At 37.2% G+C, this 25744-nt stretch overlaps 1 protein-coding gene across 1 annotated transcript in view; it reads left to right on the forward strand.

The window, feature by feature from the left end:
• Window positions 1-128: 128 nt before the first annotated feature.
• Window positions 129-25744, forward strand: part of MGAT4C (MGAT4 family member C) — a 449137-nt gene continuing 423521 nt past the window's right edge. Inside the window, exon 1 of the mRNA XM_009945269.2 lies at window positions 129-330. The gene's annotated coding sequence lies outside the window, so the exon portion shown is untranslated. The remainder of the gene's footprint in view (window positions 331-25744) is intronic.

Consider the following 25744-nt stretch of genomic DNA (forward strand, 5'->3'; position numbering starts at 1 on the left):
AAATAGGCTTGCAGACTGCAGATGAGAGACTCGGGAGCAGAGACAATTTTAACTTAGCCATCCCTAATTTATCTCAAGATTTTTCAATTCATCTTCACTGCTCTATGCGCACTGGAACACCAGATTGTCAACCCCTGGGAACAGAATGCATCCAGGGATCTAGAGAGCTGTCACATCCTGAGAAATATTTAAATTGTGCTGATTTTCTTCTGGAGTGCTGAGCAGAGGGAATGAAACTCTCCATCAAGTCATAGCTTTGCGGCCAATAGATCAGAGGATACTGCCAGTTTTTCTAATGGATTATTGTTATCCGGCAGGTTCTTCCTGAAGGTATGTAGTTACTCTCTCAATTCATTACCCACACTATTTATCAGGTAATGATCTAATGAACTGGAAATTCAGATACATTAAGAAAAATGTTAACTAAGTAATCTGTATTGATTGAATGATGGTACTTTATTGCAGCATGTTTGCAGGTAAAATACTCTGTTCTACTTACTGTGGATATGTTGTACCTACTGTCAAGTGCTTTGTCAGCAATCCCTGAAACAAAAAACAAACACTAACCTTTAAACAAAAAAAAGCAAAAATCCATTGTACTGCTTATAACACTGCCACAAGTTGATACTGACTGTCCGGAGAATGTTTTTTTTCTGAAACAATGAATAATGAAGAGCAAAAATCATACTTCTGATTTTAAATTTGTTATAGGTTAGTACTGATTTCACAACATATTTTTCAAACCTGGGCAGGGTCAGAACTCCCCTTAAAGTACTACAAATTAATTGTGGTGTTAGATATTTTCTTGTTTGCTGTGATGCTCCACCATTTCGCATGGGGAGTTAGGTTATTTAGTACTGAAAGTCTCTGATATTATATATGTGACAGAAGCCCAGTATTGCATCTGTACTGGCAGATTCCAGGAGCTTCTCAGTAAAGCACAAGGATTATATGCCACAACAGGGGTTTTAAAAACAAAAACTGTGAAGGAGAATTTCTTGCCTTTTAAACTTTTGTGTTTAAACAAGAGTTACAGCATCTGTCTCCTAATCTGAAATGCTTACTGCATGTCTGTCAGTGTAGCTTGCGAGGCAGGCTGACCTAAAAATGAAAGATCTCAAAATTGTAGAAACTGCCTGACATTTTTGAACTATTCCAAGTGTGGGAGTTGCTGCAGATATTGAAACAGCAGTGCCACATTCAAGTGGAAGTCCTGGCCTTGTTTCATTCCTGAGTTGGCACTCCACCTGAGTACGAGCTCCGAGATTTGAACACAGAGAGACAGATGCATGGCTAAGCAAGAGTTAATCCCTGAAAAAAAAAAAAATCTTACCTATAGCTTCTTGCCCAGTGCACTTGTTTTGAAGGCACTGCTGAAAGAAAGCAATATGAGAGTAACTGGTAAAAAAGATAGAAGAAAGATATTTCAGAAGCCCATAAGGGTTAAAAAAAGTAAGCATGAGGTAAGAGCATTTCCTAGTGTGTTTAACTTCCTCTATGTATGGAATATAATATTATCAGGGCATTAATAATAAATGATGGCAGTATATGTTGCTTCTGTATGAAATACCTGAAAGTTCCTTTCCTCTAGAGCCTTGGAAAGGCTGAAGGAAAAAGAAGAGAGATTGATTCTGTCCCATTTCCATCAAACTCTGTTAAGGTACTTCCTTTCCTTTGGACCTCAGAAAGAATGAAGTAAAGAGGCTGTCATTAAATTCTCCCTAGAGGCTCCTACCATCAGCGAACTATTTTTTAAAGAAAGTATGTACACCAGTTGTGTTTTTCCCAATCTCCTAAGCTTCTTGTTTAAATACATAGAGCCCTCTTAAAATGCTTCTGGATACCTATGGATATTTCAGTGCTTCATGCAATCATTTATAAATGTCACAGACCAAGATGGTAATATGGGCATTTTTTGTTATAGGTTACTTGTATGAAAACCCAACTTTTCCAGATCAGATTCCTTTTTGTCTCCTTTGGGTCTGGTTGCATGTTTCATTTTAAGTGTTGGATTACTTAAAACACTAGCTAACTAAATGTAATTGTTTCTAATATATGGCATTGGGGAGTAACTAATAGCAACATAAAAATATCTTTTGATTATCTTTTATTCAAAGTAAGATGAAACTATACGCATTAAAAAAGATTTAAATGAGGGTGATATTAAATCAGAGGAAATAAATTAACATAAATATCTTTATGTTCTATCTTTACTTTCATATTTTTATTTTTCTTTTTATCGACTATGCTGTGCGGTAATAGCTATGCCCCCTTCTCTTGATAGGGATCTGTAGTGTGCCCACATATTATGCCATTTTCATCTGGAACTTTCTGCTGCCCTCTGAAATCCTTTTAGGCTATTTGTTTAAATAACTGTATTATAAAATGTGGTATGGCATAAACAGATGGAACTGTACTGGGAAAGAAGAAAACTCAGGTGTAAATTGTATTTTATGATGTTAAATTCATCCTCTTTAAAGCATAGTCTGCTGCCTGTCCTGGTTCCACTGGTATTCCTGTTCCACTGTTTGCTATTCTTTCTTCCTTTCTATGTTAACAATTTCCTAAAAAAAAAAAAAAAAAAAAAAAAAGAAGAAAAAAAGAAAAAAAATAAGTTGGTTTTGCATAGGAATTTACAGCAGTACAGCAAACTGACCTGTCATGTTTACATTTATCAGCAGTCCTTAGCCAATCCCATTTATCTCCTGTGCTCCACATGAGTAAGTAAGTGTGTTGACTGTATTCCACTCCTTTCTGTTCTGCTGTGTGCTAGACGTATCATGAAACCAAAAATCACTTTAGACGTTTTTCTGCAATGCTCTTTGTCTTTCCTTGTGCTTATTTAACAGCTGTTTGAGGTTGGAAGTTCTTCTCCCAGAGTGAGCCTCTAGATGGTACAGATACTATGTAGAACTTCGTGCAAAAAAAGCACCTTCTTACTCATGTTATATTCTTCTTCCTTCTTACTTGTTTTATATTGAAGAATGTATTTGTGGTAACTATCCTGTTCTGTACAATGGATATAAATAATGTCTCTTAGGGACCTTTTTTGGAAAAAAAATTAATTAATGACTGACATCTGTTCTTTGAACTCTTAACAGGTAACTACTGGAATAAGTGCTTAGAAAAAGAAGCGCCTAGGGGCCTGGATAATGATAGGATTTGCAGAAAAAGAATGAATGCTTTCAGGCAAAGACTGGATATTTCTAACATGCGGATGTGCTATGATGTTATTTGTTTCTTTGATTTGTATGTCTTTCTAGGTTTCAGGACTGGCTTGTCATTATTAACAGCATTTATGAAGCGTATTCTTTTGTTTTAAGTGTATATCTCTTACATAGACCATTAGCTAGGCAACAAGGTAGATTATGTAGTAATTCTGTTAAGACTTAAGGTCTAATGACACTCAGCAGATCTGTTTTCACACACAGAATTTCAAAATTTTGAGTGAGCAGGAGTGCAAAGGTGGTTTCCCCTGAGAATCGTATCTGATCATTGTACAGCATATAAAGAAATAGGAGCAGAAAGAATATGCAAAACTAGTTCACATTTGCAAAGTTGTCTTATTTTAGTTGAAATGCTTCAGTATGTTCTCAGACTTTGGTCCAGCTTGAACTGTGGGATTCCCTGCCTAGATACAGGTACAAGTCCAAGGCCTCAAAGAAGTCTTGCGTTGTATCTTCCAGACTCTTATTTCAATTAAGCATAATATGTGAAATGTTATTAGACACTGATACTTAAGCAACTGAGTAGATATTTGTTCATCTTTTCAGGAAAAAAAAAGACAAAAAAGTACAAGAATTCACTTCTCCTGTCTTACTCTGTCCCCACCCTGTAAGAGAATTCTGATCAAGGAATAACACAATTCTGGTTATTTATAGCTTCCTAATAAAGTTTACAGACCAAAGTAGCTGGTGTTCCTGTTGAAAAGTCCGTAGCTTACAAAAATTTTGACCAGTCAATGATTAAATGAATTAATATTGGCTTCAGGGTAATATCTTCCAGATTACTTAGTTTTAAACATAATTTTCTAAAAGTGGATCTGAATTCCTTTGTTCTATTATTGACCTTAGATTGATATTTTTTAAGCAAAGCATTTTGTTTTTAAAAGCTTCCAAATAGTCGGGTTCTTTTGTTGGTGCCTCCTGCCCCACTCCCCACCCCCCAAATAATATCATAGAATCATAGAATGTTTTGGATTGGAAGTGACATTAAAGATCATCTAGTTCCAAACCCCCTGCCTTGGGCAGAGACACCAGCCCATGAAACCATGGATACGAAATAACATTTGAAAATTTGTAATAACTACCACTATCGTCTTTCTGGAAAACCCTAATTTTAGAGTAAGAAAACTTTAAGACTTCTAAGGTTATGGTTCAAGGATTTTTGTTGTAGATTTTAGTCTTCTTCCTCTTTTCTACACAGTAGAAAGTAAATATGCCTCAAAAAGTAAGAATGTTATACCCTTAAGCTTTTCTTATGCTTTTTTGTTCTTTTGTATATTGCTGAGGGTGGAAGTTATTTTGAAACATTCAGGGTTGGCCGCTTCTTCTTGCCAAAAAAATACATAGGGTTCTCTGCAGTAGATATTTTCAGGTGCAATTAAAATCTGGTTTGTTTGGGGAGCTTCAATATTACTTTTCTATCTTAATGCAGTCATTACAATTGCTGTCTCACACAGAGAGATAAATAACGTTGTTGAAGAAATTATAGCTATGTGTCTTGTTCTGAATGTCATTCAATATCCAGTTTACCTCTTTTTTGCACTGCTGGAAGTCACTACATTGAGGCCGATGGAATACATGAGAATAGAATCAGTCCCAGCATGTTTACGTATCCCTGTTTGCCCCTACACATCAATCACCGTGAAGTTTCTGTCTTAAACTGTGTCTATTAATCAGGCTTTGAAAAGTAGATTCCTTTTTTGGACATAAAACTGCTTATGTTTTCCTTTTCCAGCTGCTGCTGAAGACTAGCAATGCATTTCAACTGTCCATAGCTTCTCATATTTTGAAAGCTGCTTAGTCAGAATTTAAGGCAGCTGAACAAATTCTATTTCAAAGAATTTTTAAAAAATTCCTTGACTGCTTCATGTTAATTTAATGCCCCAAATTTACATTCTTTTTAAGGGTATGAAACATATGTATTTTACATACATATATATATATGGGTATTACTTGGGATACAATTCTTAGATGTACTATCATTACACACACTTCTATTTAAAGAAAAAATTCAGGTTCTAATTTGACTATTTTTTGAGTAGCAATTAACATTAAGAAACCTTGGCAAGCGTGCGTATTTTCACATGAACCACAAACTTCTTATTTCTTTTTTTCAAATGTGTAGAACATTACTGTATAAGTAATGACGGAATAGTGCTCTATAAAATCTAAATATACTCTGACTCAAGGAGGAGTTGATAATTGTCTGCAGTTTAAGCTCTATCTCCTTTCTCCAGTATTTCCTCTTACCCTTTTTGCTCATCTTTCATTTGTCAGGTTCAATTTTTCTCGTACTGTATGACAAAAGTGAGAGCAACTCAAATTTAAGGGGTTCTGCTTTCTCAAGATGTCATTTTTGAAGAAATATAGGGACCGGTGTGCTTTCTACTGCTATTTGTTCATATGCAGGATAGGAATAAAAGGGATAAATAAGATACTTTATCTATCCTTTGCTTGTGAAGTCATAAAGAAAACAGACATTGCCAAACCAAACAGATGAAAAAAAAAAGTCAGACTCACAAAATATTTAAATACTCCAAGAAAAATATTTTGGTCTGTTATCTGTGTTCTGTATTCCAAGAGCATTTCTAGATCTGTTGCAATTAATACACCGCAGTCTCTGAAACTTAGGGATGATTTCTAGAAGTTTGAAACCACTGAAATGTCACTTCTGTATCTGGTCCTCCTTGCTCAGTTGTTGATTCAGTCTTCCACCACTCCCTCCTGTGTAGAAGCTGATATTCTCCTTCTTGCTGTAATCCATGTTAACCATCATATGATGTGTTTTACTATTGTTCTTTGTAGGAATTGAGAGTGTGCATGAATATGATGCAACAGATGAGCCACTTTAGCATCTCGCCAACACTGAAGGCATGTCATGCTATGTCCTTCCTTCTTCTGGGGGGGACTTTGACTCTGGAGCTTGCCAAACCCCTTCATGAGCCACTATAAGTACAAGCCTGATGGAAAGCTAACTCAGCAGAAAAAAATGCATAGTTTTCCAATAGTTTAGTAATTCGAACCATGTCAGCTAAAGACCCGATGAATCTGAGACCTAAATCACACAAAAGACCAGGAAGACTGAAGCTGTTAGAGGAATGCTGTGGAAGCAGGGGTTTCCTCCTCTTTGCTGCAGTCAACTGTTAGATTACAACGGCTATAATATTTAACCTCACCTTTAAACTGCCTTGCACTCCTTATGTATCTCCCTTACCTCTTGTCAAAAAGTGTCAGTGCAGGAAAAGCGAGATCTCTGCTCACTTTCAGAGAAGGCCGTATCGGTCTGGTGTGTGTCTCTTTGGGGAAAAGCAGCCTGGCAGCCAAGCAGGGAGACTGAAATCGCTTAGAGCTTTGAGGCTTCCCTTGCCGTCAAAATACCCACTGCAACACTAGTGAAAGTGTTAAGTCAATAAGGATCTCTAAAAACCATCTGTATACTTTGTTAGATCTAGTTAAACAAGGCCCAAACCTTATCAGTTTTGTAAAAATGGGAAAATGTGTTTACATACTCACTAGTGAATTTTTTAAATTTTCCTTTTATTTTTTTCTTTTATGCAAGTCAGTTTCCAAAGACTTTTTGATTTCTTTGCTTATTTTTTGTAGTTTTGGGTCTACCAGTCCTGGGTCCCCACACTTCAAAGTCTGGGAGTTTGATTCTTTATTTCTGGCTTCCACTGCAACACTGAAGATTAAAGGGACTGGGCACACTGTGCTAAGTATTGAAGTGTTTCCAAGGTTTTACTCTGTGTGTTGTTGCATCTTAATCTTCAGCTTGATCAGGACCATTTTTTTACCGTGTATTCAGACAAAAAATAGTTCTTGATTGAAACTCCTACCTAATAGAGTAAAATAGAATCACAGAATGGTGGAGGGGGGAAGGGACCTCTGAAGGTCATCTGGTCCAACCCCCGTGCTCAAACAGGGTTACCTGGAGCCAGTTGTCCAGCACCACATGCTGTCAGCTGCTGGGGATTTCCAAAGAGGGAGACTCCACAATAGCTCTGGGCAGCCTGTGCCCGTGCTAGGTAACCTCACAGCAAAAAAGTGTTTCCTGATGTTCAGAGGGAACCTCCTCTGTTTCAGTTTGTGCCCATTGTCTCTTGTCCTGTCACCGGACATCACTGAAAAGCAGAATCTGGCTCTGTCCTCTATGCACCCTCCCTTCCACTATTTATATACATTGATAAGATCCCCCCTGAGCCTGCTTTTCTCCAGACTGAACAGTCCCAGCCCTCTCAGCCTTCCCTTATAGGAAAGACGGTCCAGTCCCTTCATCATCTTTGTACCCCTTCATTGGACTCTTTCCATTTTGTCTGTGTCCCTCTTGCACTGGGGAGCCCAGAACTGGACATGGTACTCCAGTTGCAGCCTCACTCAACCTGCTGGCAATGCTTTGCCTGATCTAACACGGAACCTTTGTTGCATCAAAAGCTTATTACTGGCTCGTGATCAACTAGGTGTCTGCCAAGACTGCCTGGTCCTTTTCTACCAAACTGCTTTACAGCTCGATGGCCTCTAGCATATATTGTTGCATGGGGTTGCTCTTCCTCAGGTACGTAATTTTGCACTTCTCCTTGTTGAAATAAATAATAGATTTCTTAAAAAGATTATAAAATCTGCTTTCCTTTTATCTGCCTCAAACTGTTTTGGGGATCCCAGGCAGTATTACTTATTTTATTTTCTTAAAACAAATCTTCACTGCATTTCAGAACTAGGACTAAGTGAGAAAATTAAGCCGTTTGTTTTGTCTCACGTAGAAGTATGATGTCACCAGTGGTCACCAGCAGTGTTCCTCAGAGTTCAATTCTAGAGCTAGTGCCGTTCAATATATTTATCAATGATTTGCACACAGGAATTGAATGCACCATTAGCAAGTTTGCTGCTGATGATGAACAGGGAGGTGCTGTTGACTCTTTCAAGGGACAAGATACCTTGCAGAGGGATCTAGATAGATTGGAGCATTGGGCAATGATTAATGGGATGAAATTTCACAAGTCCAAATGGAGGATTCTGCACCTAGGATGGAATAACACTGGGCATTAGTATAAACTGGGAGAGGAGTGGCTGGAGAACAGCCCTCCAGAAAGGGATCTGGGGGTGCTGGTCAACAGCAGGCTCCATATGAGCCAGCAGAGTGCCGTGGGAGCCTGGAGGGCAAACCCCATCCTGTGGTGCATCAAACACAGCAGAACAAGCTGGGCAAAAGGGGTGATTATCCCACTGTATTCACCACTCATGCAGCCTCACCTGGAGTACTATGTGCAGCTCTGGGCCTCAAAATTTAAAAAGGATGTGAAGGTCCTCGAGTGCATCCAGAGGAGGGCAACAAAGCTGCTGAAAGGGCTGGAAGGAATGTCCAATGAGGAGCACCAAAGCACTTGTGTTTGTCTAATTTGGAGAAAAAATGGCTGAGGGGTGACCTCTTTGGTCTCTACAGCTTCCGGAAGAGGGGAGACGGAGAGGGAGGTGCCTATCTCTTCTCCCTGGTATTCAGTGATAGGATGCATGGGAACCGTTCAAAGCTGTGCCGGGGGAGGTTTAGCCTGGACATTAAGAAATATTTCTTTATTGAGAGGGTGGTCCCAAGCCTGTCAGTGTTTAAGACATTTGGACAATGCCCTTAATAACTTTAACTGTTGGTCAGTCCTGAAGTGATCAGGCAGTTGGACTACGCAATTGTTGTAGGTCCCTTCCAACTGAAATGCCCTATCCTATCCTATCCTATCCTATCCTATCCTATCCTATCCTATCCTATCCTATCCTATCCTATCCTATCCCATCTTATCCTATCCTATCCTATCCTATCCTATCCTATCCTATCCTATCCTATCCCATCTTATCCTATCCTATCCTATCCTATCCTATCCTATCCTATCCTATCCTATCCTATCCTATCCCATCTTATCCTATCCTATCCTATCCTATCCTATCCTATCCTATCCTATCCTATCCTATCCTATCCTATCCTATCCTATCCCATCTTATCCTATCCTATCCTATCCTATCCTATCCTATCCTATCCTATCCTATCCTATCCTATCCCATTTTATCCTATCAAATCCTATGCTGTTCTATTCTATTCCATTGTATTCTATTTTATTCTATTTTATGATGAAGAAATGCAGAAATTTTCTGATGACAGCACCTTTTGGTGAGAAAAAAGACTTAAATGAAAGGGAAAGCTATTGATTGTAACATCTTTGGTTAAAACTGAAAGAAGGATAATTTTATGTGATTTTAGCTTTTGGATAGTGAATAAAACTATGCAAAATGTGTTTAACTTGAGATGTTATTTGTAGAAAGACTGCAGTCTGAATTCATGTGCAAGGGAGTGATTCGGAACTCAAGAACAGTGAAGGAGTAAGGCGTTCCTGTAAGGAATCCCTGCATTGTGGTTGTGATATCAAGGGCTTTATATACAATCAATTTGTCCCTTAAGATTCTGAGTTATCTTTAAGGTGGTGGTGAGAACTAAGTAAATGATAAGGACCTAGTCATCTAAGCAGTTATATTGTCTCAGAAAACCAAATATAGCAAATGAAGTGTCTCAAATCTGTTGCAGATTACTGGATTTTTGGATTCTACCATACTTAACAAACAAACTGTAGATGGAATATACTGGAGAGGAGGAAGCAAGGTTGAAGGTACCGCTGTATGCAGCTGTCAGTCTGTCTTGAGTGATTGGTTGGTCTGCTAAGTTAAATTTAATGTATTCTCCTATTTCTTCACTAGTGAGAAAACGTGTTAATATTTTATTGCTTTTGAGCCTTAATTTGAGTGCCTACAAGTCTTGAGTATTAGACAAAGAAGACTTGATATTTTAGTTTGCCAGGTTTCTATGTGAGCTAGAAAGCTGATATGCACATATATTGTAAATAACTGTAGTTGAAACTCAGCATTATATAAGGAGCCACTGACTGCAAATGGGTCATCCTCAAAACTGCTTGTTTACCTTTTTTCTGAATACAACTACTGTGGTACCTTAGGGGGAAAAAATACAGTGATTTATTATTGGAACAGAGCTTATTCATAAAAGGTTGCCTGTACTGAGAGTAAAATGTATGAGCCAGAATATTTGTAAAGTATATGAGCCAGAATATTTGCAACAAGTTTAAAGCATCTCTTGCTTTCTAAGCCAAGTGAATCACATTTCAAGACCACAAAAGACAAAATACTTTTGTATGTGTATATATATATGAGACTTTATTATTTTTATTATATTAATAATATGTATTGCTATTAATATAGTGTTATCTAAATAATATTAGAAAATATTTTTAAAAATCTAAATAAAGCATTTTGGAATTAGGCATGCTGGTAAACACAAGAAATAGTAACTTCTTGCACACTTAATAGTAGCACTAGCTGCTGGCAGATAGTATATTGGAAACCTGTCTGCACTGGATGGTGGTTGAACTGATGAGATTATTCTATTTTTCCTGTAGTGGCAAAAAATTACATAATATTTAGTATATGGTATTACACGCTATTTCATGTTATATGGATCAATCCAGCCTCCTGAGGGCAAACATGAAACACAACATACTTTCCTTTTGAGTGCTAATACATACGTAGATAATCTCAAGTACACTTTAATATAAAACAAAGGTTTCATCTTCTCTAGACATCTCTGTATTGGCCACTGCCAGAAATGTTTAAATAGAGTGCAATTTTATTTTGTTCTTATACTGTCTTTGTATGTTTTATAGTATTACTCTGCTATCACCGGCTTTCACATTACACATGACTACTTGCAAATGCAATTACAAACTATACATCACAATCATAATTTTCTATGAAGAGAAAAAGTGAAACTTAGTCATATGCAAATCCATATCATTCTGTTGGTTGCTTTCTTTGGTTTATTTTTACTAGAAGAAACAAAACAGCAGGAACAAAAGCTGAATTCTTACTTGAACTTGAAATTACCTGACCACACAAAAGTGATAATGACATATTTTCTCATACTGATTTTGAGTAAATATTGGTAGACAACCATGTTTACAGAAAGACTTCAAATTCCATACCGAGAATATCTCTGCACATCTGAAATGAAAGAGGGGTTATGAAAGAAGAGATAAATAGAAGCGCAGATGAACATGTGACCATAAATGTTGAACACAAAGCAACATTCATTGTAGTGCATTGTTTCATAATGATCTCAGTAGAGAAAGCTGCCAGGATGTATGGGTTGAACCTCAAAGAGCAAGAAATTATGTTTTGAGACTGTAAAGGTCACCTACTGGATGCAACACGTTTATTCAGAATGAATGTACTGCAAACAGTATATCTAAAGGTAAAAGAATGGCAGACTTCCAGGTCATGTTGGGGAAATATTTGGCCTCTGTGTGCAATAAGGTAGTCTTCTAAGTGCATGCAGACGAGATCTAGTAACTCTTCCCTAGATATAAATGGAATAAATATTCTGTGTTGATAAAGCTGTAGGCAAACTCATTGCCAAGGAAAGATAAAGCAAGTTCTCAAAAACTTCTTAATTCACAATTCCATGGAGGTATCTGACTTTTCTTCTGAACAAAATCTGCAGGATATCTTTCCAAATCCTGTATTGGTATGAACACATAAGGACAAACTATTGATATCTAATTGCTTAAATTTCCCAGCCTTAGGGGTATTTTAGCTGAAGGAATTAATTTTTTTCTTGTGAGCAGACCTCCTACCTGTAATAAGAGATTTGCACAAGGCATTCACTAGCACTAAATCTTCTTTACATTAGCTTTGTTCCATAGCCAAGGATTGCTGTAAGTCCCTTACCGGCTCTGTGGTGAGGATTTAAATTTTTCAGTATTGTCTAATGGTGTAACTGAATCTCAAGAATGTACATTTGATATGCAGTATCCATTCCTAACCACAGCTACAAGGTATGCAAGTGAACACACATATGGTTCAATGCCAACACTGCATGTCAAAATTCTTAGCTTCAGATGAAACCTGCCTTCTCGAAATAGTACACATAGATGGGCTCATACAGAGAGAAATGTAATGTTTTGGAAGGCCTTAAAATGGATTTCAGTTTTCAGCTGTGTACTTTCTTAAAAAAATATTAGATTTAGTTAGCTGCCATGTAAATTTCTTCCTGGACCATAACTCAACAACTGACAATATGTGAAAAATGCTGGGCTAAGCAGCCTCCTTCCTCTCTAAATTCTTTTCTGACACTGCTTCTCTTACCGATATGGCAGAAAAGGATGTACAGTTGGCTACGTGGCTAACTAAACAGGAACACACGAAAGAACAAGTGCCTTTCTAAAATATTTTCCATGTCCATTTAAGCCATCTAGTTGGAGAAGCTCATGTGATAATTGCTTTGGAAACAGTCTGCTTAATTAGCCTCCCTATTCACTATTCTTTTTCTCTTACTATAGCAAATGTTTAAAGGGGCACTGACTGAAAGTCCTGTTACCTGTGTAATGGTTTCTCCTGCTGAACGCAAGGGTTAGTTGGCAGAAAGAACAGCGAGGCGTCACACTTCAGCTTCTAACGTAGTACGATGTAACCAGAAGCAACCTCATTTTAATAGCATGGAAGTTAGTGTGGACACTCTCCAGAAGCTGAGTAGATTACATTGTGCCTGACAAATTTGGTGGCCTTCTACAACAGGGTTACTGTGTTGGTGGATGAGGGAAGAGCAACTGATGCCATCTACCTGGACTTGAGCAAAGCATTTAACATTGTCCCACACGACACCCTTGTCTCAAATTGGGGAGACATGGATTCAGTGGATGGACCACTCTGCGGATAAAGAATTGACTGGATGGTCACACTCAAAGAGTGGTGGTTGATGGCTCGATGTCCAAGTGAAGATCAGTGAAGAGTGGCATTCCTCGGGGGTCAGTATGGGGACTGGTGCTGTTAAACGTCTTTGTTGGAGACATGGATACTGGATTGAGTGCACTCTCTAGGGTTTGCCAATGACACGAAGCTGAGTGGTGTGGTTGACACGCTGGAGGGAAGGGATGCCATCTAGAGCAACCTGGACTGGCTTGAGAGGTGGGTCTGTGCAAATTTTATGCAGTTCAAAAAGGCCAAGTGCAAGGTGCTGCACATGGGCTGGGGCAATTCCAAGCACAAAGACAGGCTGGGCGGAGAATGGATGGAGAGCTGCCCTGAGGAGAGGGACTTGAGGGTGTTAGTTGACGAGAAGCTCAACATGACTCTGCAGTGTGCGCTCACAGCCCAGAAGGCCAACTGTATCCTGGGCTGCATCAAAAGAAGCATGGCTAGCAGGTCAAGGGAGGTGATCCTGCTCCTCTGCTCCTCCCTGGTGAGAACCCACCTGGATTCCTGCATCCAGCTCTGGAGCCCTCAGCACAGGAAAGACAGGGACCTGCTGGAGCGGGTCCAGAGGAGGGCCACAAAAATTATCAGAGAGCTGGAACATCTCTCCTGTGAGGAATGTCTGAGAGAGTTGACGGGTTTTAGCCTGAAGACGAGAAGGTTGAGGGGACACCCCATAGCAGCCTTCCAGTACCTGAAGGGGACCTACAAGAAAGCTGGAGAAGGACGTTTTACAAGGGCATGTAGTGATAGGACAAGGGGTAATGGCTTTAAACTAAAAGAGGGGAGATTTAGATTAAACCTAAGAAAGAAATTCTTTACAATGAGGGTCTGAGACACTGGAACAAATTGCCCAGAGAAGTTGTGGATGCCCCTTCCCTGGCAGTGTGCAAGGCCAGGCTGGATGGGTCTTTGAGAAAACTGTTCTAGCAGAAGGTGTCCCTGCCCATGGCAGTGGGCTTGGAACTACATGACCTTGGAGGTCCCTTCCAACCCAAACTATTCTACAATTGTATGATTACCATTCAAATTTGTGTGGAGTTCCACATCACAGCTCAAATCACTACTGATTACCAAAACTAGTTCAAGTACCTGCATTCTGCATTGCAGTCTCACTGTAGACAGATACTTAATATTTAATTGTTGTTGGGTCCTTACTCTCCCAATGAATCCGAATCCTTAGAACATGAATGGTGAGGCAGTGTAAATGTGGCCTGCGGTTTCCTTACTGATATATTTTCTGACAGGGACTAGTATTCTAGTCACTGCTTCCAGATTTACTGTACAGATTACTGCTGCAATCGACTAGCATACTTCTATTGAGAAAAATTCACTTTAAGTTTCTTGCCCTGAAAAAAATCTGTTCATACCAAAATCTTGCACAAATATTTCTTATTCAATAGGAGTTTGGTTACTAAATCAGTAGGTTCACTCATGGATTTAATGAAGACCAGTGCTGCTTAAAAACCAAGTTGCATGTTTTAGTAACATGATTTATCAACTGACGTGTACGGCTCCCGGACTGTTGACATGCATAGTAAGTATTTTAAAGAAATGAGTTTTTATAATGTGGAAAGAATGCTGGCATGGTACTGTTTAATCCATTAACAGAGAAGACAAAAGAAATTCTCCTCTTCCTGTAGATACTTGAACAAATTTCTCCACATGCTGCTGTTGGAGCAGATGATGGATATTTAGTACTAAATAGGTGCTCTGGTTTTTATGCTGAACTGTTACTTTCTTACTTAAAGAAGGTGGTTTTAGAACTGATACATTGCATTTCTTTGTCATATTGTGTAAAGCTGAATGTGAACTATGTAACATGATATGACACCCTGTAATTTGCCATAATTTGACATAATATAATTTAGCAGGCCAGAAATGTAAAACAAACAAACTTTGTCCATGAAGAAATTCATGCTGCTTATTTAGGCAAATGTGAAAAGAATTTTTGCCAGGAAATAGAATAGAAATAGATTTCACATGATGGGTATTTCCCTAGAATTATTCCCTATACAACACACTAGAATTGTTTAAGCAAAAGAAATCTTGGAACTGATAAATACTAAGTCTCACTGAGAGTGGTCAAAGGAATGCCTTGAATGGATGCCATTTTCCTGAAAAGCCAACAAAATACAGCACACTAGCCTAGGATCTGATTTTACAGTAATATTTTAGCACAGTGTATGTCACCTTCTCTTCCCAGGCCTTTAGCATAGGTATGTTCATGGTCAAGCTTAGGCAGAAAACCATTTTTATATGTAGGTGTTGGTGGACTCATAGCTTCATATCTTATCGTTAAGTCAAGAGATTTATACATGACATCCATGTCACCTGGAACCGACAGTATCAGGCAGGTGCCACCTGCAGTATGGAAAGGTAATTGACAGAAAGTTCATTACTTGATTAAGGGCTTAATTGTTTTGCTTACTCAAAGTAACCCCTTCTTGTCAGTCTCAGGCACTCACTGGAGCATAAAGCCCTGAGGACTACAGAGAAAGTAGAACAAGGTGAATGACACAGAAAAGGATAAAGTTATTGCATTTGTCTTCCTTTATTTTTTTAGGAAGTCCACATAAATAGGAGAAAAAAGATGCTCCAAATAAAGCAGGAGAAAAACATACATATTATTTCGAGTGATTTTTGGCAAAATTGTTTTACTCTGCTATAGGTACATGAAGTTATCTGAACTTGAAATTCGTGCTGAGCTTTGAGATGCAGCAATCTTCTAGCCTTGCTGCAATACAAATCTTCATAATGGCCAATCAAAGAGCAGTATATGAAAAAATACTAATTAATATTAATCCACGTCAAGATTGTGTTTTCAAAGCAGTATTGTAAAAGTTTATCCTTTATTTGAGATGTAAAAAAGAAAAATCTAACTTAACTTTATAAACATTTCATATAATAAATTGTTAAAAAGTACTGAGAGTCTTGATACACACTGCTTTCGATATATCTCGCTTATTTTATAGGAGAGAGTTTCTGGAAGAAGAAAACATTTCAGAAATTTTTTTTTAATATTCACATATATTTTGATTCTTCTATATGTTCAATTAAGTAATTTCTGATAATTCAATGATTTAAGAGAGAAGGTAGATTCAAGCAAATTTAGGATCTTTTTCTTTATCAGCCCACAGATTATCTTACTTATCTGGGATGAGCTAAAGTCGCGCTAGGCAAGAACAAGCTCTGATTTTTAAGAATATTTATATCTAGGAAGCTGATAATTTTGAAACTTCATACTTGCCCTGATATTTTTTATGAAAGTGAATCAATCACATAATGTCTCATAACAGCATCTTCTAATTGATGACATGAGGGAGTATATGAAGGAAATGGGCATCCTGTTCCCTGTATCTTCTTCCAGACCTTTTTGAAGGATGGTGGCACAATAATTTTAGTTTAGCCATAGCATGGCCCTGCTCTGCCTAGGGAGGTTAAATCAAATGTCCTTCAGATATCCTTCCTACCCAAATTAATCTAAGATACTTTGAGTCTATGTAGTAAAATTATTTGGGAATGCATAGACATTTGAAAGAGTGCATACACAAAGAAGCAATATCGCAGAACCACAGAGTGACTGAGGTTGGCCAGGACCTCTGCAGATCATCTGGTCCAACTCTCATGCTTAAAGCAGGATCAGCAAGAACAGGTTATGTAGGGCTGTATCTAGTTGGGTTTTGAACAACTCCAGGGGTGGGGATGCCAGAAAATCTATGGCAAATCTGCTCCTATGTTTGATCACCATCATAGTGAAAAAGCTTTTTCTCATGTTTGAAAGGAATTTTCTGTATTTCAGCTTGTGCCCGCTGCCTCTTGTCCAGTCCCAAGACAAAACTGAGAACAGTCTGCCTCTCTCTTCTTTACGCCTCTCTTGAATATGGATAAGATCCCTCCTCAGACCTTTCTTCTTCAGGCTGAACAGACCCAGCTCTCTCAGTCTCTCTTCATATGAGAGATTCTTCAGTGTGCCCTGGTTGCCAAAAAGGATGATGGTATCCTGCGATGCATTAAGAGGAGTGTGGCCAGCAGGTCGAGGGAGGTTCTCCTTCCACTCTACACTGCCCTAGTGAGGCCCCATCTGGAGTACTGTGTCTAGTTCTGGGCTCCCCACTTCAACAAAGATGAGGAGCTACTGGAGAGAGTCCAGTGGAGAACCATGATGATGAGGGGAATGGAGCATCTCTGCTATGAGGAAAGACTGAGGGAGCTGGGCTTGTTTAGCCTGAAGAAAAGGCTGAGAGGGGACCTAATATATACTTACAAATATCTTAAGGATGGGTGTCAGGAGGATGGGGCCAGACTGTTTTCAGTGGTGTCCAGTGACAGGACAAGGGACAACGGGCACAAACTGAAGCACAGGAGCTTCCTTCTGAACATGAAGAAGAACTTCTTCCCTCTGAGGGTGACGGAGCACTGGAAAAGGCTGCCCAGGGAGGTTGTGGAATCTCCGTTTCTGGAGATATTCAAGACCCGCCTGGACAAGGTCCTATGCAGCCTGTTGTAGGTGACCCTGCTTTGGCAGCGGGGGTGGACTAGATGATCCACAGAGGTCCCTTCCAATCCCTGCCATTCTGTGATTCTGTGACCTTTATGGACTGTTGCTGGACTTGCTCCAGTAAGTCCATGTCTCTCTTGTACTAGGGAACCCAGAACTGGATGCTGCACTCCAGGTATGTCTCATCATGGATGAGGAGAGGGTTAAGGATCACTTCCCTCAACCTGATGGCCATGCTCTGCATAATGTATCCCAGGATGCTCTTGGACTTCTTTGCTGCAAGGGCACATTACTGACTCATGGTCAGCTTGTTCACCAGTACCTCCAGTGCCTTCTCTGCAAATCTGATTCTTAGCCAGTTGGCCACCAGTGTGTATCGGTGCCTGATGTTGTTCCTCCCCAGGTGCAGGACTTAGCATTTCTTTTTGTGGATCTTCATGACATTCCTGTCCGCACATTTCTCCAGCCTGCTGAGGTCGCTCTGGGTGGCAGTGCACCCATCTCATGCATGTTCAGACAGCGTCTTTACATTCCTTCTGGTGACCTGATTCTGCTTCCACTTCTTGTATGCTTCCTATTTATGTTTAAGTTTTGTTAGGATCTCCTTGTTCACCTGTGAAGGGCTCCTGCCACCTTTTCTTGCCTGCCAGTTTTGGCATGAGAGAACAGATAGTTTTGGAGCTTGGAGGAGCTTATCTTTGAGAATCAACTGGCTATGTGATTTAGATTCATTCTGTGTGTTAGCTCTTAGCTAACAGACAGCTTTCTCAAATTTTATTTTTTCCAAAAAGTGATAGTTTGCCTTGACTCAGAATATTCTTAGAATAATATTAAACAGTGGAATTAAGTAGAGAAAAGGACTATTTAAAAAGATGTTGACTTTCTTGGAAGTGATGACAAATTATAATCAGCTGACCATATGCAGAATCGTGACTTTCTTAGCTGAATAAAAAGCTTTATTTGAAGGCTTCCTTTGTCAAGTTTAGGCTTGTCCTAAAAGTAATAACCGATTCTGGTAAACAACAGAAAAATTGTGGGTGACAGAATCAGCAGTATACAAGATCCCCAATCCTAGAGTCCCTTTTCTGACGATAGAAAATGCCATCATTTAATTTTAAAAGAGAGTGAAGTTGTCTTTTTCTAAAAAGAGCTTGATATGTAATACTCTATTTAACAAAAAAAAAGACCCACAACAAATGATAGCATGATCCAAACACAAATAATTTTATTACCTTATCACAAGTGCTTGTTTGTTCCTACATGTACATATAGAACACATGCTATTATTGTACTGTATACTATAAAAGTAGATTTGTCATCGGCTTATTACTTCCTTTACCAAACAACAAAATTTTATGTAAATTTTTATGTAACCTATTACATAAATATCCTATCTTCCTTTTAGTTACTTTTGTCCAAATTCCTACCAAAATGTCCAGTGTTTTCACAGCAAGTATGAAAGCAGGTACTAAATTAGTTGCCAGTGCAAAGAGAACCACTGTGGCATTTGGGAGTATTCTGTTCTTTAATCCTGCTTAACTTGTGGCTAGGTGCTCAGGCACAGATAGACTTACTGAGTTTTCTGGGCACTCTGGGGCAGAGGAGAGCCAGAATATTCTCTGTGCTATAAATGTGCATATGTACAGTGAGGTTTTTCTCGGGCAAACGGTCCCCAAATAAGCAGGGTCATGTCAATGAGTGTCTGTCTCTATGGCAGCAATTCACAAAGCCTACTGTTGGGGTTTTATGTGTGGGTTACCTATCTTTAGCAATTAGTTCTTTGGTGTTTCATATTTTAATCAAATTCCAACATACATAGTCTCACTAGAGAACTTATTTCCAAGTTGCTTGTTTAAATTCACGGATATATTTATGTATCAGCTTATAATGATAGGGGTGGGACATTCTCACACTTAAGAAAAAAGACACTAGGCTTCTTTTCCTTTTTAAATAAGAACAATGGGTCGCATCTTCATTCTCTGAATTTTGCCCATCTTTTCTCAGTCAGGCTTTTCAGTCTATGTCAGTATGTCAGATCTCTTCGTGAATTCCTTTAAGCTACTAATTTCACCTGGACTGCCATTTTTCTCTGACCTCAGCCTTGCAAAATCTATAACTGTGACTATTGCAAAGGAGTTCTGTCCCTATTTTTTTCTCTGAAGTTGTTTCTTTTCTTTTTCTTGACAAGAAAAATTATTTGAACTTGTTCTGAAGGAAAAATTTTTTCCATTTAAAATGGTATCCATAGAAGAGAAGCTATTAAGGTCTTTGTTAGAAATGTATCAGATGAGTATATTTTTTCAGTCTTGCTGTACTGTTATACTGCTAATATCTGTATACATTAGAAAATATTTTCTCCCGAGAACGACTTCTACTAATTTGGGTACAGCTCAAGAACCTCCTGAATTTAAATTCTTATGACCTCCTGGCTTCACAATAGTTTCCATTTTACTTTTTATTATCATTACTGAGCTTTTTGAGGAAATGAGAATCCAATACTAATGCCATACCTAAATTGATGTTATTTGCACAACATTTGTCCTAGCTGCTTCAGTAATAGGAATTTCATTATTTTAAGCAATTTCCAAGTTTTTAAGGGACAGTATATCAGTAAGCCTATTATTTTTGGTGATGGCTAATGTTTCAAGACTCTTTCAGAGCTTACAAATGTTAACACAATTCATAGATTTGGTTTTCATTAACTAACTGCATGCTATGGTACAAGAAAGAGCTGACCGTGAAAATAAATCAAGGCCTGTCAAGGAAATAATAAATTTGTAGCAATGATGCAGCCTAAAATAATTTTACCAGTATTGCAGTGATCTGTTACATTTTTATGCTTCAGTGAAGTTTACAGACAAGTCTGTAACACGGAATTGTACATAAGGTCTGCGTTCCTACTTAGCAGAATCACAATAGTAGTAATATGTAGGTTACATTTTGAAGTATTTCTACTCATTCAATATCCTAAAATGTAATTGCTTAATTAGAAAAACCCTGCTTGTTCACAGTTTGCTGTATACATACTTTTTGGCTAAAAGGATGTAACGAAGCACCGGAGAGGAAGTCTCCCTAATCATGTTACTGTGACTCATGCACTTCGAACAGAAATAATTTTTCTTACAGGGAAAAGTTCTCCTTCCTTGACAACTCACAACACTTAGCTCAGAAGATCTTCCGGAGTTAAGTGTGAGACAGATGCATCTGAAAAAGCCAAGAAAAATGCCTGCAAAATGGATATAGCTGGGACGAGCAGAGTAGTTTTTCAGCTAGTAAGTCACAGACAGGATAAAGTCTTCTTTTGGGACTCCCGGGGGATAACAGAGAAACTTTCTTCCCTGTAAATAAGAGTTGCTGGAATGGAAAGAAAGAATTAAGTGGTGGACATTTCCCCCTCCCAACTGTTGGAAAGGGTAGAAGTATTTGTCAAGTATTTTATTTAATGTCTCATCCAGGAGATCTAAGTTTATTCTCTCTACAGTTTTATTTTCTTCAATATCAGATTTTTTCTGTGGTTTGATAAAAACTAATTGCAGAGTTAACACATCTTTTATTGTCTTTTTTCAAGCTTATATAAGAAAAAAGAGGCAGTAGGGTGAATATGCTCATGACAAGCTTGTGGCTGACTCATAATCCCGTCACAAATGCATTCAAAATTATCTTTTATAGACTATATGTTCAGTGCTACTCAGGAAAGATCAAATCATGAATGCCTGTTTACATGGAACAGAATTTTAAGCAGTGCATGAACAGGAAACATTCTCCTGTCCTCTGAAACAATCAAAAAAATGAGGTAACTATTCTCTTCTACAAACAAAATAAAGATCCTTGTTATGGTAAGAGGACACCTTCAACAGTCTTCCAGTTGATGTGTTTTTAATCTGAACTGTACAAAGAATCAGCGACTTTTGTTCAAAGCCCTGTTAGTTAGGAACCTCCCCATAGTGTGTCCAGGATTCACACAGAAGTGTGAATAATGGCTTTCAGAGTAAAATGTCTGTAGTTTGAAGTGAAGAAAAAATCCCATATTTGTTATAAATTTGGTCTTTCTCCAAAAACTAATGGAAGCAACAAGGACCAAAATATGAGTGTTTTAAGATGATTTTGTGCGGTTAGATCCATTTTAAAAAGTAACATAAACGGATTAACAAAAATAAATAAATAAATAAATAGATAATGTTGTGTCAAGTTTGTGCCCATGCTTTGGCAAACAACACTGACAAAACCTTTGCCACTGAAAGACAATGAGAGTATTTCAGGACCAAAATTGTACCAGATCAGTACTTTTTTATGCACTAACTAGGAGCATTTTACTTTCATCCCTTTCAAACTTAAACTATCAGGAGAAATGTGTTTTTATACATTACATATATGACCCTTTCAGAGGAGATGAAAGGCTCAAAGAGAGATCTTTTTGCATTGCCTTTTTGCATGATTGTTTTTGATTTTTTCTTTAATCCTTTAATCTTTAACAGTTAATGCTCAAATTCTCAATGCAGAAAAATAGCTATTTAGAGAATGTGATTCAGCCCATGGATTATGGATGTAGATTTTCAGAAACTTACATGTGAGACTGGAAAATATGGCAAAACTCCCCCAAGAATTACCATGGTCAAGAGTCAATGAAGACAGATTGTTTAAAAGACTCAGGATGACAAGTATAGTATATTGTTAGGTCTAACTTTATAACCACTACTAGTCTAACAGATAATCTATAGTTTCAATCAGCAGAACAACTTTCATTTCAAAATATATTTTGCTGATGAGGCAAGACTCAGTTTTTATAGGTAATCTCTAAAGTAATAATTTCAGTGGAGAAATGTTACTCAAAAATTAAAGTGTAAGTTTCCAGAATAGGCTACTGCTCTTCAGTGTGACTTTTTAAAACATAATTTCTTATCTGAAATTACCTCATTTTAAGATTAAATCCAAGTACAAGACTGATACCCGTTAAAATGTTTTTAAACAATTTGTGGTTTGTATGGATTGAGCTATAAAATGCTTCTGATATGCTTTGATGATCTTGAAAAACACCATTATGACTCAGATTTTAAGATGGATGAATCATTCTATTTTCAGAACTTTTTGAGACTAATTGCACTGACAATTAAGTAAAGCTTCTGCCATGCACAAGAAAATGCAGGTTGCATTTATGTTTCTTTTATCTATTGCTTGAATATTCAATAGTTTGTCTCTAACTTTAGACTAAAGCAAAATCTTGACTCTGAATTAGTTTTTCTCTTGATACAAAAATCTGGTGAAATGAACAGAAAGAAGAATTTTAATTTTTAACATAAAGTTTGTCAAGGACTTTTTAATGTATTATGATTCATTTTCTCAGTAAATGACTCAATTATATATTTTTTTTTATTTTATCTTCTTTTCCTAATGTCTCTTACTTTCATTGTAATAATGTCCATTGTTATTTGTTCTCTTAGCTTTCACATGTAGCATTTTCCAGTTGTGAACAACTACAATTTCCATGGAAATAACAAAATCTGTGGTTGTTGAACATCTTTCAAAACTGAACTATATGTCATTTCTAAAGAGAATATTTAGTTTTATAGGAATATTTTTTTCAAGATTCCTCAAGCTGTAGCCAGGAGTTGATGTGCTTTACTCTAAATGCGTGTAGTATCTACTTCTTTATAACTAGTTTAAACCAGAGATTCCACAAATTCCTCTGAGATAGGTTCATGCTGTGTTCTCTCTTAATCAGATATATCCCATTGTTTCGTTGTAAGATTTTTCCAGTCCTATTGTTTCCTAAGAATGATACCATTTCTTGTTTGCTAAATAAACAATTTATTTCATTCTGATATATATCATTTTGTCATTGTCACAATATGCGATTGTTTAGCTCCCTATAATGAACATAGTATAATATGATCTAGAACTGTTGAAATAAACGTCTGAAACAAGAAAAGCCTGTCACATCCTTCTCAACAGATCTGTTCTCACATTAAGTTATAGAACTTGTACTATTACTCTGTGATATTATCTGTTTCTAAGGTACTCTGGCAGTTAAAAATTGCTGAAGAAAAATTTTAGATTTCAGGCTTTGAAGTATCTGAAATATGTTAAAATGAACTCTCCAACTAAAAGTGCTGAAATGATTCTCCAAATGTAGGATTTCCCTGACACGCTGATCAAAAAGATTATTCTAAATATTAGTTCCTTGCCTGGGGAAAGCTGCGAATGTGACTTTAATTTTAAAAAATAGCAAACATACAAACCCCAGAAATGCAATAACTAAAGTTCATGTGAAATTTGACAGAAGGAACTAAAATAGGGAGCTTTTAAAATTACCTAACAAAAGTATCTAAATAATTATTACATTAATACTGAATAACAGAAACTGAAAAGAGATTACATTAATGATAATAAAGAAAATTACCGCTCTCTGTCCTATCTATCTGGCACTCTTGGAAAAGAGTGATATGAGAAAGAAACGTCAGTGATACATGCAAATGAAAAAGCCTTCAGTATAGCCAGGAGGCTACAAGGTCATGAACCTGGATGTAATGAAAAACAGATTCTAAAACATTTCTTTTTACATTGTGATCTGTAAAACCAATTCGTAAAAGTGAAAGGGAGAAATAAAACCAGAATAACAAAAACAGGGTTTTTTTATTTCATTCAGAAGTGTCTTTTAAACTGGGTTAGCAGCTTCTTTGATATCATTTTGGGTCTCATATTTTGCTTAACAATACATTAAAGACAGTAGGTTTGAAAAGGGGATCCTGACTGGTCAAGAAAGTGTCATTGTGCTTGAGTTTATGGATTGGTTTGGTTAGAGAGCCAGTTATGATGGTAATGTCCCAAATAATCCAGCAGCAAGCAGTGAGAATGTCAAGGTGAGTCATTATCTTCAGGTTATCTTTCCCCATCTTTTTCACTCTGTTCCCATTCCTCTCTTTTATACTATATTTTTACTTTGCAAATGTATAGTGACTGAACTCAACAAAGGATTTTATCTGAGTTCTGAGTCCTTGTTGAGGTTGCATCACAGCTAGCCAAAATTTTCTATATAAAAGTCTTCATTAAAAAAACAGTCAAACATAAACCCTAAGAAATAGAGGGGTAAGTTGAAGAAAACAGAGGAAAAAAAGGTTCGGAATCTATATGAATATATTTTCATTTACATTTAAACAAATTCCAAGTAAGAATCTATTTCTTTGGCAAATATAGAAAATTATTATAAATTCTTAACATTTACAAAACATTTAGTAACTATCTGAAATCTCTTTATTCCAACTTCTCCCATTTTTCCCTAGTTCTCTTTTAGCCTCTCCTCTCACTTCTTTTTTAAATGAACAGCCATTTATTGATGTTTTCTACAAAATGTGAAACAATGCTGCTATTTTAAAACAGACCAAAACCAAGATATTTGTTTCTCCTTATATATTTAAAATTATTTTTGTGTGGCCAACTATTTTTTTTTCAATATTTTTTATGTTGCTTTTAACAAAATAAATAGCAATGATATATTTTATACTTTTTAAGAAGAAATGGTCTTTTTTTCTTCCTCATATCCTTTTGTGTTTCCAGATATTGTATCAATTTAGCCTCTTTTTTAATGACAACAATCACACAGAAACCTCAGTTTTGCTAGCAGAAGATTGATAACAGCAAATCAGTGAAGTTATTGTGTGTTAAATTAGAAGACACTGTAGATACTTTTTTTGCTTGGGTATTATACTTCTTAATATTTACTTTACAAAATAAAATCTTTTCTGTCATAAAATACTAAGATAGATTCATCTTCAAGAGGAAGAATATCAGGCAGTGGTGTATTTTATTTCTGTAGTCACATAGCAAAGAAATCACAGTATCTTTTATATTTTCTTTGTCATTGACATTGACTGGCTTCTGCAAGTGAAAAAATATCTAATATGTAATCACATTTGACATAACATACATATTTGAGGTTTTTTTTTCATTTATTTATTCTTTTATGTATTTATTTTCCTAACATAAAACAAATATCCAGACTTGGTTTTTCTTCAGTCTTGCAATTTGCCTGCTTATGTTTGTACCTACAATATGCAGTCTCCAAAGAAAAATAAATCGCAAGGATAGTTACTTTCTTTTCAGGTGACTTTCACACAGTCTCACTCAAGAAGTCTCATATGTACAGAATCTTCCCCTTGCATGCTACTACTTTCTTCCACTTTCTCTTCTCTTACTCCAACTCTCATCATATTTACCTAAATAAGGACTT

This window comes from Opisthocomus hoazin, chromosome 8 (genome assembly GCF_030867145.1).
Source record: "Opisthocomus hoazin isolate bOpiHoa1 chromosome 8, bOpiHoa1.hap1, whole genome shotgun sequence".
Taxonomy (NCBI): Eukaryota; Metazoa; Chordata; class Aves; order Opisthocomiformes; family Opisthocomidae; genus Opisthocomus; species Opisthocomus hoazin.